The following is a 15,779-nucleotide window of genomic DNA, read 5'->3' on the forward strand; positions in this document are numbered from 1 at the left end:
ACTCCATAGTTGTGCCTTTCACAAAAGAATGAGAGAAACTCTATAGTTGTGCGTGGCACGAAAGTATGAGAGAAACTCTATGGCTGTGCGTCCCGTGTACAAATGATAGAAACAGTAGTTGTGCGCAGACGAAAAAAATATTCAGGGAAACTCCATAGTTGTGTGTGACACGGCGGAATGAGAGAAACTCTATAGTTGTGCGGGGCACGAAAGAATGAGAGAAACTCTATAGTTCTGCATGGCATGAAAAAATGAGAGAATCTCCTTTGTTGTGCGTGGCACGAAAGAATGAGACAAACTCCATAGTTTTGCGTGACATGAACGATTGAGAGAAACTCTATAGTTGTGCATGACACGAAAGAATGAGAGAAAATGCATAGTTGTGCATAACAAGATACATTGAGAGAAACTCCATAATTGTGCGTGGCACGAAAGAATCAGGGAAACTCCATGGTTGTGCGTGATACGAAACATTAGGTGAAACATCATATTTGTGTGTGATACGAAGGAATGACAGAAACCCCATGGCTGTGCGTGACACGAAACATTGAGAAAAACTCAATAGTGGTCCGTGACACGAAGGATTGGGAGAAGCTCTCTAGTTTTGTGTGGCACTAAAGAATGAGAGACTGTAGTTGTGTGTGGCACAAAAGAATGAGAGAAACTGCATAGTGAAAAAATTGAGAGAAACTGCATAGTTGTGCGTGACACGAAACATTGAAAGAAACTTCGTAGTTGTGCGTGACACGAAGGATTGACAGAAAGTCTATAGTTGTGCATGACACGGAAAATAGAGAGAAACTCTACAGTTGTGCGTGACACGAAACATTGAGAGAAACTCCATAGTTGTGCGTGGCACGAAAGAATCAGAGAAACTCAATGGTTGTGCGTGACACGAAATCTTGAGAGAAACATCATAGTTGTGTGTGACACGAAGGAATGACAGAAACTCCATGGTTGTGCGTGACACGAAACATTGAGAGAAACTCAATAGTTGTGTGATATACTAAGGATTGAGAGAAAGTCTCTAGTGTTGTGTGGCACGAAAAAATGAGAGACTCTATAGTTGTGCGTGGCAAGAAATAATGAGAAACTATATAGTTGTGCGTGACACGATACATTGACAGAAACTCCATAGTTGTGTGTGACAGGAAATATTGAGTTAAACTTCATAGTGGTGCGTGACACGAAGGAATGAAACTCTATAGTTGTGCATGACACGAAGGAATGCGAGAAACTTCATAGCTGTGCATGGCATGAAACATTGAGAGAAACTTCATAGTTGTGCGTGGCACGAATGAGATAAACCCTATAATTGTGCGTGACACGAAGGAATGATAGAAACTCTATATTTGCCCATGGCACGAAAGAAAGAGATTCTCCATAGTTGTGCGTTACACGAACGATTGAGAGAAGCTCCATAGTTTTGCGTGACATGAAATAATGAGAGAAACTCTGTAGTTGTGCGTGGCACGAAAGTATGAGAGAAACTCTATGGCTGTGCACCACGCGAACAAATGAGATGAACACTAGTTGTGCGTGGCACAAATAAACATATTGAGGGTAACTTCATATTTGCGCGTGACACGAAAGATTGAGAGAAACTCTATAGTTGTGCGTGACACGAAAGAATGAGAGAAACTCCATAGTTGTGCCTTTCACGAAAGAATGGGAGAAACACTATAGTGCATGGCACAAAAGAGTGAAAGAAACTCCGTTGTTGTGCGTGACACGAAACATTGAAACTTCATAGTAGTGCGTGACACGTAGGATTCAGAGAAACTCTATAGCTGTACATAACACATAAGAATAAGAGAAACTCCATAGTTGCCCATGGCACGAAAGAAAGAAATTCTCTATAGTTGTGCGTGACACGAGCAATTGAGAAAAACTCCATAGTTGTGCGTGAAACGAAGGTATGAGAGAGACTCTGTAGTTGTGCGTGCCACGAAAGTATGAGAGCAACTATATGGCTGTGCGTCGTGCGTACAAATGATAGAAATACTAGTTGTGCGTGGCACGCCAAAAAATATTGAGGGAAACTCCATAGTTGTGTCTTACACCAAGGAATGGGAGAAACTCTATAGTTGTGCGGGGCACGAAAGAATGAGAGAAACACCATGCTGGTGCGTGATAGGAAACTTTAGGTGAAATATCATATTTGTGTGTGACGCGAAGGAATTTCGCTGCATGCGCGGCACGGCACGTCCGTGCTGCTTGCTGTCTCGAACCCAAGAGAGCAAGCGCCTTCCTTTCGGCGCTCAAGACACCTCGCCTGTCGGCGGCGTTAGCAGCGCAACACTCGCGCCATCTCTCGCACTGCGCCCCAACCACATCAACCGCCACGGGCATCACGCAGGCCACGCGGCGAAGCCGCATTACAGGAGACGCGCTATGCGGGAAAAACATCGGGACGCGCGAGAGTCGCGCATCCGCACAACGTGTCGTAAACTATGATCATTGCTGCGTGTTTCACAGCACTAATGAAGCTTCCCGATATCTCACAAGCATCCTAATTGAGTGATGGAAGAATTTTATCGCAATGCGAAGTTTTCTGCAGTTGCAGTTTGCATGGACTGCACGCACATCACGAACAAGAACCCTGTAGGCAAAGACGTTGGAAGTCTTTCGTGGCATGAGAGGAAATTTTTTGTTTATTGTGCAAGAACGTGGATATTTCACGTTACAAATACAGAGCGCCGTAAGAGTTTTAACATACAGCTGGAAGCTAAATACCTGTTATCTTGTGGCTTCTAGAGACACTCTGAGTCTTCTTTTATGCGATGTTAATGTTTTAAAATGAAAACATGCTATGGCCTATAACTTTGAGCACTAACGGCATTTCGCGAACGCATTTTTTTGCAGCTGCTGTAAGCGAATCAGGCCAAAATAAAATTCTAGTAGCTTCCTTCAGTTGAGTTCACAAATTTATGGTACTATATTGCTACACAAAACCATGTTGACCGGTTAAAGTGTGAATACATCACTCGTATGCTAGCATGTCATTTTATCATGGCAATGTTATTCGGCTCACCAGAATTACACATGCAATGGCAGTAATTCTGCACTCTGCCATCACAGCAAGGGCATTATGCGACGTGGCTAGTGCATGCCATCATGGAACCATTTATTAATAGTCGTATATTGCCTCATTGTGAGAAATCGCAGGATTTCGGTCGCTATAACGTAAACCTATTGCAATCTGTTTCTACTCCAAATCGGCCATTAGCCCTCTTTGATAGGTCAGAATGGCTCAGTTCCAGCCCATATGGTCGGGCGCCACACTCATATGGGCAGAGGCCGACTAATTTTGACGTATCACGGTGGGCTAATGGCCGATTACAATAAAAACAAATTGGAATAGTTTTGCGTTATACCGACCGTTGAAGATTATTTATCTTGTCGCCAGTTGGCCATGCTCCAACCACAAGCGCAGCATATTTGACAACGGCCATGTCAGAGCTCACTCTTACGATGGGGATGTTGAATGCGTGCTTCTGGGAGACAAGGAATACGTTTGCAGGCGTTATGTAATGATTTCATTAAGGGAACCTTAATGTTGAACGGAGCGTAGGTAAGCATGCAGCTGAATAGTAGCAGGGCAAAATAATTATAGGGAAATGAATTTTATTCCTTCCTCTTAAAATGCACTCTTACAAAGGTGCTACAACTCCCAGGAAATGACGAGCTGCACCGGTGAGGTGGTCTACGGTATATTGAAAAGGAAGTTTCAGTGCCTCGACAAGAAATCGCAGATAAAGACGTGAACATATTGATAGAAGGCGGAGACATTTATACAACGCGCGCAGGCTCGTGCGCCCCCTCAAGACGACAACGGCGTATTGAAGGAAAAGACGACGAAATAATGGCACGTGTTTTCGCCGCACGCACTCGCACCGCGTGTGGCCGTTGTCGGCGTCTGCAAGAAGAAGACGAGGTGAAGCGACGCTCGAGAGAGAAGAAGAAGGCCTCCCTGACCTGCCGTTTAGAATGCGGCGGTGCTTTTTATTTACCAAAAGGGCACAAGTTCGCCCACAATAAGCAGTTGTATCTGGATTCCCTTAACTGTCCGTTACAGTTCTTGTGGAGGTCCTCGGTAGTGATTTCCAGCCCAATTCGAGTTGGAGAAAGCAGCCCGGAACCGCGCCATCTCAGACCCAACGAGCTTATGCCCGTCCACCAGCGCACGAGCCGTCGCCTACGTGGTGAGCCGCCATAGTTTCCTCTTTTGCCGGAGAAGACTAAAAGAGCAGCAGCAGACAATACAGAAATGACATCCCAGACAGCCTCAACCCGCATCGTGGTTGATCAGCCGCGAACACCCGAGCCTTTCCACGGCGACACCTTCGAAGACGCCGAGGACTGGTTGGAAGGCTTCGAGCGCCTCGCTGACTACAACGGATGGGACGAAAACCGGAAGCTCCGCAATGTTTACTTCGCGTTGCAAGACTGTGCGCGAACGTGGTTTGAAATCCACGAAGCTGTCCTCCGGTCGTGGGATGACTTCCGACGGGAGCTGTTGGCCACGTATCCGAGCATAGACCGCCGGAAAAGAGCTGAAGCCGCTTTGCAAGCAAGAAGCCAGCGAAACAACGAAAGCGTGGCAATGTATCTCGAAGATATGTCCCGCTTATTCCGCCGGGCCGACCCGAGCATGAGCGAGGACAAGAAGCTTCGGCACCTGATGCGCGGTGTGAACCAGGAGCTTTTTGCTGGTTTGGTTCGCAGCCCTCCACGCACCATCGCCGAATTCCGCTCCCAGGCGACAACTATGGAAAGGGCTCTTCAACAGCGTGCGAGACTCTACAACCGCGATATGAACGTCGCCTCTATGGATGCGATGCCGGCAATGCTCGGGAACAGCGCCGAGGTCTTACGAGAAATCATAAGGTCTGTGGTTCGAGAAGAGCTCCAGAGGCAACAGCGGAACAACGGCCCCACAGAGGTCTCTTCGTTAGCATTAGTGGTTTGCGAAGAAGTGAGACAAGCCGTCCGCGAACAGCACCCAGCAGCACAGCCGCAAGCGTCGTCACCGGTACGGCTGACGGTATCGTACGCCGAGGTACACAGAGGATATCCAGGACGTAGTTTCGTCGCGGCAACTGCGCTTGTACCCGAACCTCGGTTCTTGCCGTCTCCGCCGGAGACGAGATTCCGGAAGGCTGACATATGGCGCACTCCTGATAGAATCCCGCTGTGCTACCACTGCGGCGAAGCTGGTCATCTCTACAGGATTTGCGAATACCGCAGAGCGGGACTTCGGGGGTTTTCCGTAAACGCTCCTTGCGCAAGAAACGGTGAACGCCATTTCGAGATCCAGGAGTATTTGTCAACGTGCCAAAGCCCGCAGACTTCACAGCAACACAAACCTCCGTCAACAGTGCCGCTGAGGTATCGATCACCGAGCCCGCGTCCATCCTCAAGCTCCCCAAGGCGACACACCCAAAGCCCACGTCGGGAAAACTAATACCGGCGACCTGTGGAGGCGAGGCCGCTGTTGACGTGAGAACGGAACCTCCAGCGCTGATTCTGAAATGTAACTACGGATGCGAGAGCAGTTGCGAAAAGAGTGACGTACCTTCCGATTTATGTGTGTTTATAGACTGCTGCGAAATTACTGCTTTAGTAGACACAGGCGCAGACCATTCCGTTATGAGCAAAATACTTGCCAGAAGACTGAAAGAAGTGCTGACTCCTTCGAGAGGACCGCAAATTCGAACCGCCGGTGTACACCTTATCAACCCGGTGGGCCAGGTGCGCTTCTAGAATCGGAATACGTGGCTTTACATATGTCGCCAGTTTCATTGTCCTATCAGAATGCTCAAGGGATGTAATTATAGGAATGGACTTTTTGCAGGCGACCGGTGCAGTTATCAACTTGCAGGAATCCTGTGTGTCGTTCTCAACGAAGCACGCCATCGCGACGTTCGAGTGTGAAGAACAATTCGATGCGCTTCAGATTATAGACGACGACGTCACGATACCCCAAACATCCAGCATAGCTGTCGCCGTAAGAAGCACCGTATTCAGCGACTATGAAGGAATAGCAGACAGTAACACTGGGCTCTTACTCTAAAAAGGGATCTGTATGGAAAGGGGCCTTGTTCGGCTGCGTGATGGGTGTTCAAATGTCTTCCTGACTAATTTTCGAAATGAAGTTCAGCATGCTGCGAAGGGAACCGTCATTGCGCGCCTTAGCGATTATGAACAGATTACGGATTTGAGCTCTTCCTATGGTGCCCTACTGAAGTCTGACAACGTAGACTCCATACTCGCATCGAAAGTCCAGAGAACATCCATCGCCAGACACCGTATCATTGTCGACGAAGCTGTGAGGCCTATTTGCCAGCATCCCTACCGAGTGTCACCGAAGGAGAGAGAGATCATCAGCGAAAAATTCGAAGAAATGCTTAGAGACGACGTAATTCAGCCATCGACCAGCCCGTGGGCTTCGCCTGTGGTGCTGGTAAAGAAAAAGAATCAGACCTTATGCTTCTGCGTTGATTATAGGAAGCTAAACGTCGTCACAAAGCGGGATGTCTATCCACTTCCGATGATCGATGACACCCTCGATAGACTACGGGATGCGAAATTCTTTTCCTCTCTCGACCTCAAAAGCGGATACTGGCAAATAGAAGTGGATGAACTGGATCATGAGAAGACAGCATTCGTGACACCAGACGGACTATACGAATTCAAGGTACTTCCGTTGGGCCTCTGTTCCGCACCTGCCACCTTTCAGCGGATGGTGGACACTGTGCTCTCCGGCATAAAGTGGCAGTCCTGTCTGGTTTATCTTGACGATGTCGTGATTTTTTCTGCCACCTTTGCTCAGCATGTGGAACGACTAAGGACTGTGCTCAAAGCTATTAGTTCAGCAGGGCTGATGATAAAGCCACAAAAATGTCACTTCGGCTTCCATGAGCTCCTTTTCCTCGGCCATGTGATTGGCTCCGAAGGCATCCGTCCTGACCCTGAGAAGACCGCAGCAGTAGAAAAGTTTCCTAGAGCAACCGACAAAAAGGCCATTAGGCGATTCCTAGGACTTTGTGCCTATTTCAGGCGTATCGTCAAAAACTTTTCGAAGATAGCCGAGCCGTTAACGCGATTAGCGAAAGAAGATATGCCTTTCGTATGGCACAGTGAACAAGATGCATTCAATGAGCTGCAACGGCGACTTCAAAACCACCCGGTCCTTGCGCACTTTGATAAGGAAGCGGAAACAGAAATCCACACGGACGCCAGCAATTTAGGACTTGGTGCCGTCCTCGTTCAATGGCAAAACGGAGAGGAAAGAGGGATTGCATACGCTAGCCGCAATATTTAGAGGGCTGAAACCAACTATTCAGCCACCGAAAAAGAATGCCTCGCAGTAATATGGGCCATAGGAAAATTCCGACCATACTTATACGGTAGAGTGTTCCGAGCAATCAGTGACTATCACTCACTGTGCTGGCTTGCATACCTCAAAGATCCTTCTGGACGAATTGCTAGATGGAATCTGAGGCTGCAGGCATACGACATAACGGTCGTGTACAAGTCAGGTCGACCGGATCACGTGTTTATCACGTGCTCCGGTCGATTCTGCTCCTGTGAAAGATGGAGACGAATTTCCGTTTCTTGGAGCCGTGACCACATCTGAGATGGCCAAACACCAGCAGTCTGACGCCGAGTTGCTTCTACTCATCAGGCACCTCACAGGACACCCCGCCCATGTTCCGCGAGTTTTCTGCCGGGGATTGTCATCGTATGTGATGAGAAATGGCGTCCTGTACAAAATACATTTTCAGCAGAGCACAGAGAAATTTCTACTCGTCGTTCCTTCAGCTTTGCGATCCGAAATCTTAGAAGCCTGTCACGATGACCCATCAGCAGGACACCTCGGAGTGAGCAGAAGGCTCACCCGAATTCATGCTAAGTACTACTGGCCAAAGCTATTGAATTCAGTACAGCATTATCTACGAACATGTCGGGATTGCCAAAGACGCAAAACGCCTCCATTAAAACCCGCAGGCCTCCTTCAACCAATGGAACCCCCAGGAGCCCCATTCGAACAAGTAGGAATGAACTTGCTTGGTCCCTTTCCGACATCGTCATCAGGGAAACGATGGATTGTAGTAGCGACCGATTACCAAGCCCGATATGCCGAGACATCCTCTCTAATCAGTGCAACGGCCGTTGAAGTGGCTGAATTCTTTGTCACCAAGATAGTATTACGACACGGTGCCCCAGCAATTATTATCACGGACCGAGGAACTTCGTTCACAGCCGATTTGACGCAATCCATCATGAAATTGACTCATACCAGTCACAGGAAAACAACTGCCTATCATCCTCAAACAAATGGGTTAACCAAGCGATTGAACAGGACGCTGACCGATATGTTGTCAATTTACGTAGACTTAGAGCACCGTACATGGGACAAGATCCTACCCTATGCGACATTCGCCTACAATACCGCATTGCCAGAAACCACTCAAGTAACGCCATTACAACTTGTTTTTGGTCGAACAGTTACCACACCCTTGGATGCAATGCTGCCTGTCAGCGACAGTACAGAACTGAACCCTGACATCAGTGACTTCACAAAGAGGGCCGAAGGAGCGCGTCAGCTGGCGCGACATCGCATTCAAGAAAGGCAGCGCATCGACCCGGACCGTTACAACCTGCGACGAAGTGAAGTCGAGTATGCACCAGGCGTCAGAGTATGGGTGTAAGGGCCGTTAGGTAAGGGCCGTTATTTCGGCCCTTACTGAGTACTTCGGTGCATCAGTCCCTTGAACTACGAAGTTACGCCAGAAGGACAAGTGAGCTCATCACGATGTCGGCGTCGCACAGAAACTGTGCATGTGGTCAGACTGAAGCCATATTATGACAGGCAGTGATTATTCGACCAAACATCTTTTCTGTGATATAACACTTTAGTATGGACAACTGCTTGTGAACAACTTCGTCGCTTTACGCATCGGGACGATGGGTTTTGGAGGGGGGATGATGACGCAAGGCAGAAACATCTTTAAACAAAGCGCGCAGGTTCGTGCGCCCCCTCTAGACGACAACGGCGTATTGAAAGAAAAGACGACGAAATAATGGCACGTGTTTTCGTCGCACGCACTCGCATCGCGTATGGCCGTTGTCGGCGTCTACAAGAAGAAAACTAAGTGAAGCGACGCTCGAAAGAGAAGAAGAAGGCGTTCCTGATCTCCCGTTTAGAACGCGGCAGTGCTTTTTATTTACCCCCAGGGCACAACTTCGCCCACAATATATAGTTGTATCTGGATTCCCTTGACTGACCGTTACAATATGTTGTGGTCATAACAGCGTGTGTTGCACTGCTCAGTTTCAGCAGCCGACTGAATAACCCTTGGCCCCGGCCATTCACCCAACTCCTGCTGTACCTTTTCCTACTGGCGCACAGCCGGGTCCATAATTGTCACCTGATTAGCCTGAGCAACCGGACTCTTTAGATGGGTTTAGAGCCCGCTGGTGTAGTATTCATGAAAATTCTCTCTAAGAGAACATAAATACCAATTGCTTCTAAAGGAAAGTAATTGAGATTCCAACTGCTTCTTCAGCAGCAGCATATTTTCAAATTCAGAAGTGCTGCCTTCACTTTGAAGTACCTCCCTTTTTGCGCGTTGATGGCCTTCCATTCCTTTCTATCAGTCCTCATGATTTGCATACGCCGCAGGTGCTCCATCTGCCATTTAGCTCTTCCTACTGCAAGAGCTTCCAGCGGTTCAGGAATTTGTTTTTATGAGCCTTGAAGTTGTTGCCGCGCTTCGTTTCCGAACAGCTGGAGGCAGTGGACGTGTGTGGCTGGTTGCGCACTGCTGGATCATAGGCACTTGTGCCGCTTGAGAACCTTCCGGTTCACGTAAACATTCTGCTTGTGCTCAAGAAGTATCAGCATTCAAAGTGCACAATCGTTTCTGTTCCTAGACAGGGTCATCCTTGTTGGCGAGATGGTTTGTAACATCAGTAGCTGCAAAACAACATGCCATTGCCACGTAAAAAGCATTCATTTAAGCCATGACATTACTCTATGATATTTCACTTAGAGCCTATCAAATTGAGTATTTGCGCAGAGTGCGAATAAGACCACGGTATGCTCACACGCGCATAAATTTTCCATTGTTTGTCTCATTACGCACTTTGATTGTGGAATCTGTCCTGAACAGCATGAATTTCATGCAGCGCAGGCTGGTGCCGGAACATGACCACGTCTTTCAATTATTATTACCAAGCAGTAAATTAGCCTATTTAGCCTAATTATAAATTAGCCGGACAGGCCGCCATTGGAATATGAACCTGGCAACGTTTAACGCTAGAACGTTATCTAGTGAGGCAAGTCTAGCAGTGCTATTGGAGGAATTAGAGGGCAGTAAATGGGATATAATAGGGCTCAGTGAAGTTAGAAGGCCAAAAGAAGCACATACAGTGCTAAAAAGCGGGCACGTCCTGCGCTACCAGGGCTTAGCGGAGAGAAGAGAACCGGGCGTCGGATTCCTCATTAATAAGAATATAGCTGGTAACATACAGGAATTCTATAGCATTAACGAGAGGGTGGCAGGTCCTGTTGTGAAACTTAATAAGAGGTACAATATGAAGATTGTACAGGTCTACGCCCCTACATCCAGTCATGATGACCAGGCAGTCGACAGCTTCTATGAAGACGTGGAATCGGCGATGGGTAGAGTGAAAACTAAATACACTATACTAATGGGCGACTTTAATGCCAAGGTAGGCAAGAAGCAGGCTGTAGACAAGGCCGTCGAGGACTATGGCATAGGCACTAGGAATATCAGGGGTGAGTTATTAGTAGAGTTTGCGGAACCGAATAATATGAGGATAATGAATACCTTCTTCCGCAAGCGGGATAGCCGAAAGTGGACGTGGAGGAGCCCGAACGGCGAGACTAGAAATTAAATAGACGTCACACTCTGCGCTAACCCTGGCATCATACAAGATGTGGACGTGCTCGGTAAGGTGCGCTGCAGTGACCACAGGATGGTAAGAACTCGAATAAGCCTAGACCTGAGAAGGGTATGGAAGAAACCGGTACATAAGAAGCCCATCAATGAGTTAGCGGTAAGAGGGAAAATAGAGGAATTCCAGATCAATCTACAGAACAGGTATTTGGCTTTAACTAAGGAAGAGGACCTTAGTGTTGAAGCAATGAACGACAATCTTGTGGGCATCATTAAGCAGTGTGCAATGGAAGTCAGTGGTAACTCCGTTAGGCAGGATACGAGTAAACTATCGCAGGAGACGAAAGATCTGATCAAGAAACGCCAATGTATGAAAGCACCTAACCTTACGGCTAGACCAGAACTGGCAGAACTTTCGAAGTTAATCGACAAGCGTAAGACAGCTGACATAAGGAAGTATAGTATGGATGGAATTGAACATGCTCTCAGGAACGGAGGAAGCCTAAAAACAGTGAAGAAGAAACAAGTAATTGGCCAGAATCAGATGTATGCGTTAAGAGACAAAGCCGGCAATATCATTACTAATATGGATGAGATAATTCAAGTGGTTGAGGAGTTCTATAGAGATTCATATAGTACCAGTGGCACCCACGACAATGATGCAATAGAAAATAGTCTAGAGGAATTCGAAATCCCACAGGTAACGCCGGAAGAAGTAAAGAAAGCCTTGGGAGATATGCAAAGAGGGAAGGCAGCTGGGGAGGATCAGGTAACAGCAGATTTGTTGAAAGATGGTGGGCAGATTGTTCTCGAGAAACTGGCCACCCTGTATACTCAATGCCTCATAACGTCGAGCGTATCGGAATCTTGGAAAAACGCTAACATAATCCTTATGCATAAGAAAGGGGACGCCAAAGACTTGAAAAATTATGGACCGATCAGCTTACTGTCCCTTGCCTACAAACAATTTACTAAGGAAATCGCAAATAGAATCAGGAACACCTTAGACTTCTGTCAAGCAAAAGACCAGACAGGATTCCGTAAAGGCTACTCAACAATAGTTGATATTCACACTATCAATCAGGCGATAGAGAAATGTGCGGAATATAGCCAACCCTTATATATAGCTTTCATTGATTACGAGAAAGCATTTGATTCTGTCGAAACCTCAGCAGTCATGGAGGCATTGCGGAATCAAGGTGTAGACGAGCCGTATGTAAAAATACTGAAAGATATCTATAGCGGCTTCACAGCCACCGTAGTCCTCCATAAGGAAAGCAACAAAATCCCAATAAAGAAAGGCGTCAGGCAGGGAGATACGATCTCTCCAATGCTATTCACAGCCTGTTTACAGGAGGTATTCAGAGACCTGGATTGGGAAGAATTGGGGATAAAAGTGAATGGAGAATACCTTAGTAACTTGAGATTCGCTGATGATATTGCCTTGCTCAGTAACTGAGGGGACCAACTGCAATGCATGCTCACTGACCTGGAAAGGCAAAGCAGAAGAGTGGGTCTAAAAATTATTCTGCAGAAAACTAAAGTAATGCTTAACAGTCTCGGAAGAGAACAGCAATTTACAATAGGCAGCGAGGCACTGGAAGTCGTAAGGTATTACATCTACTTAGGTCAGGCAGTGACTGCGGATCCGGAACATGAGACGGAAATAATCAGAAGAATAAGAATGGGCTGGGGTGCGTTTGGTAGGCATTCTCAGATCATGAACAGCAGGTTGCCATTATCCCTCAAGAGAAAAGTGTATAATAGCTGTGTCTTACCAGAGCTCACCTACGGGGCAGAAACCTGGAGGCTTACGAAAAGGGTTCTACTCAAATTGAGGACGACGCAACGAGCTATGGAAAGAAGAATGATAGGTGTAACGTTAAGGGATAAGAAAAGAGCAGATTGGGTGAGGGAACAAACGCGAGTTAATGACATCTTAGTTGAAATCAAGAAGAAGAAATGGGCATGGGCAGGACATGTAATGAGGAGGGAAGATAACCGATGGTCATTAAGGGTTACGGACTGGATTCCAAGGGAAGGGAAGCGCAGCAGGGGGCGGCAGAAAGTTAGGTGGGCGGATGAGATTAAGAAGTTTGCAGGGACGGCATGGCCACAATTAGTACATGACCGGGGTTGTTGGAGAAATATGGGGGAGGCCTTTGCCCTGCAGTGGGCGTAACCAGGCTGATGATGATGATGATGCTATCGAACCTAAGGCTTCACGTAGCGCTCTTTTCTGCCTGACGCCATGCTTCCAACGTATGCCTGTTTCATTAAATATATTATAATAATGACCTGAAAATGAGACCTCCTCCTAGCTATTTGATATCCTTGCTTGTTCATCGTATGAATGTTTCGGTAGACCTGACTGCAATGGCAACGCATACTTGGAAAAACAAGCGAAGAATCGCATTCCAACCTCCACGGTCACCATCCCTGATAATCACGTGTTCAAATCAGCTCTCCGTTACCATGTGCGGCCTCATTAGCCCTCTAATTTATTAATGCCACTCCTGTGTGCAATGCTTGTGCGGCCTTGACAGTAGATGTAGTGAAATGAAAAATAAATCGCTTGCCATATATAGGGGGTGAGAAAAGCAGGCGATACTATGACTTTTCTTTCTCCTTCCCGATAAGTCTTCGACAGCACTGGTCGTGCTGTGTCGAGATAACAGTGCCAGAATTCCAGCTCGACCGCGCCAGCTAGAGACGGGCGACAGAGCAAGCGCGCAAGAACGCTCGGTGCTTTTGTTTTTCGAGCCATTTGGGCTAAATGCACGCGACGCTCACCGATTATGTAAAGATGCCCGGCGATGCCTTTCCCCTCTAACGTTTCTTTTTTTTGAGAGGCGATAGAGGAGAACGACTACAACCCAGCGGTTCGGATCAGCTGCTTTGTGTCCGTGGCTGTCCCCCACTTATCTTTGCACGTTGTCCCAACACTTGCGTAGCTGCCTCTAGTGGCTCATACACTCGTTCTATCTGCTTCCATTTCCTTTTCTTCTCGCTTAGGGACAGCGCATTGCCAAGGTTCTCGTCTGTAGGGGAATCGCAATTCACCGCTCCCCCTCTGTAAGGTTGAATAATGTTTCCTGAAACATACACAAATTATCCAATAAGTAAGCGAGCGCTTGAATAAATAAAAAAATAAATAAATACGCGCAATATTTGCCACGCAAAAAAGTACAAGATGCCCTATTCCAAGGAACCATACCAGAGAAAAAGCAAACAAACGCGTAGCACCAGCCAAAAAAGAAAGCGAAAAAAAAGAAACCCGGCAGCACGTATGGCCAGATGAGATATGCACGACAGCTTTAACTCAAACTTTTATACTGCATTTCCTATGGTGCGTAACAAAGCGCATTGCTTTTTTAAATTCCTTGTTTTGAAGAACAAAATGTGATTCTTTTTGATAAATGAGCGATTTAAGGCTGTGAAAAGTTCATAGCCTTATTCCCATGCTCATTTTTTTATGATGATAAGGCCGCCTTCAAACAAGGGTGTCTTTTCATCGGAAAAGGTACGTTTCTGTATCACACCTTGCCTTTTTCTCAACCTTATGCTTTTCTTATCTTTATAAAAATGCACCTTTGAGCGTTCAGATAAGGTGCGTTTGTAAAAACGGGGGTAAGTAAATTTTAGCGGCTGCACAAACATACATATGCTTGCGGAAACTTTCCTTTCACACAGTGTGTCGGAAAAAGTATTGTGCTGTGGGCCCTAACAATTTTTCTTCATATTGACACGTGCACTTATCTTTATCGCGCAACCACGTTTCGCCGCGTAACAACTGTAATCGCAGAGCGAGGGACGCGCCTGCATGTATCCGACGTTTCTGGAAAGTTATCGACGCTTCTATCCGCGTGTCTGTTGTCGCCGAACATTGTGTTATCAGATTTCATCGCGTGACACGAATGGTGTAGAACTTTGTGGAAGACACGCGGGTCCCATCAGTTAATCTGGAACATTCGACGACTGATCTATAAAAGCCGACGCGCTTGACCCGCTGATCAGATTTTCGACGATCGCCGAGCGTGTTCGCCGCTTTCGTTGTGCTATAAGTGTAGCCTGTTTTGTGGGCACAGGTTCGCCCAATAAAAGCTAGTTTTGTATCCCACCGTACTGCTTCTTTCTTCACCGTCACTACCACGTGACATCTGGTGGAGGTGCTTGTGCGTTCATGTACCGAACGCCCCCGCAAAGCCGCGATCCAAGCCCAAAGCCCGAGGACAAAACTAACATCGCCGAAGACCAGCGAGCTAGCCGCAGACTGCAAGGACTGCCCCCAGAGCACGGACTTCTACCTGAGTCGACAAAGAAGATCGTGGTCAAAACAACCCCAATGGCTGCCCCAGCGTCCCCCGTTATCCTACAACAACCTCGGGACCCACCGACCTTCCATGGAGCAGCGACTGAAGACCCAGAATCCTGGTTGGAGACCTACGAACGAATCGCGACTTTTAACAACTGGGACTCCGACGACAAGCTGCGGCATGTATACTTTGCCTTAGAAGATGCCGCCAGAACGTGGTTTGAGAACCGGGAGTCGACCTTGACGACATGGGACCTCTTCCGTACCGGCTTCCTGCGCACCTTTACGAGCGTCGTGCGCAAGGAAAGGGCCGAAGCCATGCTGGACGCCCGAGTGCAGCTACCTAACGAGAACGTCGCCATCTTCACGGAAGAAATGAAACGTCTGTTCCGCCATGCCGACCCGGATATGCCTGAGGAGAAGAAAGTCCGCCTTCTCATGCGTGGTGTGAAGGAAGAACTTTTCGGCGCAATGATACGAAGCCCACCGAAGACCGTAGAAGAGTTCCTTCGCGAGGCCACCAGCATCGAGAA

The sequence above is a fragment of the Dermacentor albipictus genome, unplaced genomic scaffold, assembly GCF_038994185.2.
Source record: "Dermacentor albipictus isolate Rhodes 1998 colony unplaced genomic scaffold, USDA_Dalb.pri_finalv2 scaffold_15, whole genome shotgun sequence".
NCBI lineage: Eukaryota > Metazoa > Arthropoda > Arachnida > Ixodida > Ixodidae > Dermacentor > Dermacentor albipictus.